Here is a 5,845-nt window from a genome sequence, read left to right as displayed (position 1 = left end):
AGCCAGGTGACAGGGCTGCATGTGATGGACTCATGTGTAGTATTGTGATGAGGGTGGGATTTAGGGTGGATACCAGGGCCTAATAGGGTCCAAAATGTAACGGAGACCACAGGGTTATGAGACTTGACGCACATCTCCAGTTGAATTTGGCCCCCGAGGTGCATTGCTGAAATTAAACTACTGTTCTGAGAAGTGTCTTTCTTAGTCATCTTACTTTAGAATAAACAGAGTTTAGGGATTATAAATAGACCTAGTTCATCTATTTATTCCATAGTGCTATTCAGCCCCTGAATAGGGGTCAGTCTTATGGTTTCAGATGGTTGAGAGGGGGAGTATGGAACAGAGGGGGCGTATGGAACAGATATACAACCGCAAATGTATGTGTGTGTGTGTGCGTATGTTAAACAGAGTTGGAGAGCCAACAACTCAAGGTCATAGTTAATGCTTTTTTCCCTCTGGTGATCTCCCAGTGGATCAGGTACAGATGATCCCAGTCATATTTCATGTGTCACACACTTAAAAAGGGGAAAGTAGTTGTTCATCAGCATGCATGGCAGCTGCTGCCAGTCTACAAAACAACTTGTGTAAGCAGTAGCAAACAACAGCATCAAAGATCCTGCTATCATAATAGGCATCAATGACAGTTTCCTTTGGGACAGTTCACCAAAAATGAACATTCTATTATCATTCACTCACCCTCATGTCATTCCAAACTTTAATGACTTTCTTTCTTCTGTGCAACATACAAAGATATTTTAAAGAAGGTAATTTATATACCATTATATAATTTAGTAATAGTTGACATGCATGCTTTTTATTTTTAGATTTTCTGTTTTCATCTTAATGTTAGTAATTTTATGTGCCTCTGACATTTTTTATTTCGTTTTTTTATATTTTTATTTACAGTAGCTTTATTTTATTTTAATTTCAGCTTTAGTCATTTTAGAACTTCAACTTAAACATTATATCAGTTAGTTGGCAAGGCAACATTTCTAATTTTTCAAGTTAAATTGTACTTTATTACAGCTTTTTACCTATAATACTATTTTTTTACAGGAAAAATTACTGTTAACAAAAAATTACTTGAACAAAACCAAACTGGTTGCAACTATTGTTGTAAACACAATGGATGTCAGTGGGGTTCAAAACAACAACAGTGGACCCCATTGACTGTGATTGTATGGACAAATAGAAACATTATTGAGAATAACATATTTTGTCTTTCACAGAAGAAAGTAAGTCATACATGGAATGACATGAGGATGGGTAAATGATAGGGATGCACCGATACCACTTTTTCCAGTACTCACCCGATACCGATACTTTTATTTTTGGTACTTGCCGATACCGAGTACCGATACCAATATTTTATTGCATTTGTAAATTTTTTTAATATTGGGTACAGAAACCAAAAGAGTATGTATAATGTTAGTTGGTTAACTTCATTTATCAAATAGATACAGTCAAACCAAAATTTATTCAGACACCTTCAACATTTCTCACATTATCACAGTTTATTCGCTATAGTTTAGAAAATGGTAATAAAATATAACAAGAACTCAGAGTTAAACTGAGTCAGAACAAATTCAGCTTGATAATGTCACATAACTTTGATAGAAAGGTATGTAATAGATTACAATCAACCAAAAAATATTCAGACAGCTGTTAGTATGACAGTATTTACACAACTATCAATACTTAGTCAGGCAACCCTTAGCCTTAATGACAGCATATAGTCTCCTGGGCATGCTGTCAACCAGGTTCATGCAAACCTGAACTTCAATTTTTTCCCAAACTCGGTCTGAATAATTTTTGGACCCAAATTTGTATCAATTTTACCGGTAGTCCACTGTATGAAGAATTTTTGCGTATGATTTGTCACAGTTTACTTTATTTTGCCATCCTCACTTACATAAATGAACTATACTATCCTGCACCCACTAGTAAAACAATATCAAAAATTATATCTGGTCTCTGAATCATTTTTGGTTTCACTGTATATCCTTCGGTTATTTTCACACTTAATTATGCCCATTAAAATGTATTTTACAAGTTTTTGTTGAAATAGAAGTCGCGTTTTTTTTTTTCATCTGAAACGTGCTGTGATTTATATTCCAAAGCCACTCATATAATGCAGTAACACTCAAGCAAGCAAAACACGCGCAACGCGTGCGTGTATTTGTACTGATGCAGAATAGTACGCATTTCACACAAGCTGCTAGACTCACTTTCGCCAGAAAGTCGTGTATGCCTAAGGTTAAAAATAAATTATGTTTATAGTGAATGCCCCTATAAATGGTCTTATTTTTACAATTTTGAGTTTTGATCCAAATGATGCGTGTGCTAAGTGAGTGAACATCAAAGATCACACAACAGAATTGCGCGCACGTGGTGTTTCATTGTCTGAATATGGCACTTAACACATGCTGTGTGGTATAGATGTTTGGTATCGGGGCATTTTAACGAGTACGAGTACAGGAGCTCAGTATCGGTATCGGTGCATCCCTAGTAAATGATGATTTTGCACTGTCCCTTTAACTTTGGAAGAGTGATCACATTTCAGCTCTGTTGAACTTATATCTTCAATATAAGAAATATCTTCAATACTAGAGGATCTTTGTGGTTCTTCTGATCATTCAGAGTTCCAGAGTTCACTACAGGGTTGAGAGAAGTTAACACTGAGACAGTTTATGGCCATTAAATAAACACAGGACAAGATGAAGAGAGGGAGATGGGCAGACTGGAGAAAGAGAACAGGAGAAAGCGGAAGCAACATTTAAAGTGCAAAAGGAATAGGTAATAACTTTAAATTCCTATCAAGGGAATAGGATGTAACGATCGGAGCAGATCCACCATTCCCTGCAGGAACCCTCCTCTCTTCACGTTAACATGCCTTCCCACCCACTCAACGAGCACACTTGCCTCCCTCCGTGAGGGGCGATGACGTCAGGCCCAGTATTTCACAGCCAGACACGGGCGATGACACAGGCAATTTGGCCTGTGAGTTCTCTCCAGCCTCGGACATGGTGTTACGATTACACGCTTCACTGCGGCTCCAACATGCCAAGGAAGGAGGGGGTGCTTTTAAACTAACCTTTATAGAGTACAGCTCTGTCGATCTCTCTCTCCTCATAAAAAAACAGGGTGGCTGATAGATGAGGCGAAACCCGGTCAGGTCAGCTGGAATGCCAGAGTGATGCCCACAATACCTTCCAAAGACAATTCAACATCACTTCCTGTTTACAAAACCACAAAGTATGCTGGCTCTGTGTTGGTCTTTGAGTTTGATCACGTAAGGTGGATGACAATAAATGAAACGGACTATTTTTTACTGCCAGTTTAAGTTTCATGGGTTCAGTGGGTGAAAAGCATGACGGTTTGTTATCAGAGAACAATGCGGTTTGGGTCCTGTGCTCTATACCCACCATTCTGAGAGGACGAAGAAGGGATAAACCATAGTTGTAATGAAGACTGTTGACCAGTCGATATAAAATACTATAATTACATGTGTGATATAGCAAACTATCCAGGACCATACGAGTCTTATTTTGCTTTTGAACAAAAGCCTTTGCTTTTGACCTAAAACCTTTTGCTTGATCTGTGTCATAAATGAACTCTCGCTGTCCTTCTGACACTCAACCAGTCTTTGCTATCATAAACAGATTTTAATTTGTCAGTAGCTTCTCTACATTTACATAGAACCAAATAATCCATTAGCAATCGAATTTATGGCTCAATCAGACTGAAAAGACTTCAGGTAAACTTCCAATCAATCTGATTAAGTTCGGGTGAAATTGCTCGATCAGATTGGAAGGGTGGTACACCTGAAATAATCAGATCAATAAGGAAAAAAATAAGCATGTAAATGATTGAATCCAACTATTTACTTGATCTGATTTACAAGTGCAGTGCTGTAATGCAAATGTTTACATATGTTTTACGTCTTACGATCATGCATATGTTTATTTACGTCTTGAGTCTTACGAGCTGATCAGTGGAGAAAAAAGCTCTTCTGACATATGTCAGCTTTCTTTTTAAATGTGTCATCAAGGCAAAAACAACAATTATACTCACAGTAGCTTCAGTGACATTATCGCGGTGGCTTTCTCCAGAACTTTTAAAATCTGAAATCAGATTGGATTCATCTGGATTGATGAAAATAGGTGTAAACATACCTAGTCAGTGTTTTACCCCATATCAAAGTCTTTCATGTTTTCTCCCACTGTATTTTATCTCAATCATTGATTGATTGTTACACATAAATTGTGATTGAAGTAAATTTAACACAATTTAATAGTTAACGTTAGCAGTTCTCTCATACAGACATAAAAAAGGGTCCACACGTCTGAGAACACTAGTGGAAATGCTTCTATTTTGTTTTGTTCTAAATTTCATTACAACTTATATTACCAACATAGAAATTTGAAATATCTGAAATTCTTAGCATTTTACCTTAGAACTTAGCAGCATGAACATCTTTTGTATTAAGGAGTTCAAACAATCATTGTCACTTTATTTTATTTTTGACAAAAAACTAGTGCAGAATTTGAAACATTTCTTAATCCTTTAACATTTTAACTTACTGTTTAACAGTCTGTTTGTTTCTATGTTTAAATGGGACCAAAAACAGACATTTTCAGTGTGGCCATAGACTTTTGGTATCCATTGTGTCTCCTAGTATTTTATAAAACCGAATTAAAAAACACGTTCATTTATGAGATAATAATATATTACCTTATTATTCATCTTTACTATGTTTTCATTACATATTTCCATCTCACTCTTTTCCAACTACATCCGGACTCATCCTCTTGGTGTTGTGCCTTTTTTCTGCTCGCATATGGATCTTTTAGCACCGGTCAGTCAAATTCCCTGGAGATGGAAGAGGTACTAGTCAACTAGTGTTAGACGCGTCTAATTTTCCTCACTTCTCTCTCTCTTGCTCCTACTCATCACTCTGGGATAGAGGATTAATGTGTTAATGTACATTAGCTCCTGGGCCAGATGGTTTCTTTCATCACCTTTTCCTTTGCTTGCTCTCTCTCGCTCTCTGGTTCTTTCTCCCTCCAATCTGCTTGTGGTGAGAAAGGAAAACAGATTCAAGGTGCGTTAACACCTGACCATGAATCTTCATCTTGTGAAAGACAGCGTGGGTAGCTCTGTTGTTAGAGTTACTCTCACTTCTTCTTAGATCCTTGAGGAGGTATCATTAAATGTCAGCTCTTTTGCACCCAATTAAACAGGAATAAGATAACTGCCCTGACTAATAAGTTTATAGCCTGAAATGAATACAAAGCCTTTTTATAACGAAAATAAATACTTTGGTGAGATAAAAGCCCTCTTGATCATGGTTTTAGAGTACTTGTGTGAGACTGTGAATCAGAGTGTTTGAAACTGGACTTGCTTCATGAACCAAGCAAACTTGTGAGTGCTCTCACCTGGTTTCCCACTGAAGTTTGAGTAATCGCTAAAAATCCCAAGGTGCTTCTCGAGAAATCAAACTGTCTCATCCTGGCCAGATTTGCTTATTGTCTTTTATCAAGTGTGGCCTCCTAATTATGTCCATATAAATGGATTGGCTACATCACTGGTCTCCTCTCTAGTCCAGGGGGGATGCTGCATGTTGGTTATGGTTGAAGATTTTCCCTCACTCTCTGAAAAGCTCTGTGTAATTGTAAAGCAGGGATATCCAGAATGGGGTTTGTCAGGGAACTGCAGGGGGTTCTTGAGTTAAAAGCTAATAATTAATTAAATCATTAAAATGTCAAATTAAAATAAATAATTTTCAAATGAAAACAATAAAAATAAAAAAGTAAAAAAAGATAAACATGATACGACCATTCAT

This window comes from Sinocyclocheilus rhinocerous, unplaced genomic scaffold, assembly GCF_001515625.1.
Source record: "Sinocyclocheilus rhinocerous isolate Xijiao unplaced genomic scaffold, SAMN03320098_v1.1 scaffold2583, whole genome shotgun sequence".
Taxonomy (NCBI): domain Eukaryota; kingdom Metazoa; phylum Chordata; class Actinopteri; order Cypriniformes; family Cyprinidae; genus Sinocyclocheilus; species Sinocyclocheilus rhinocerous.
The sequence above is the reverse complement of the archived record's forward strand: the minus strand, read 5'-3'. Positions refer to the sequence as shown.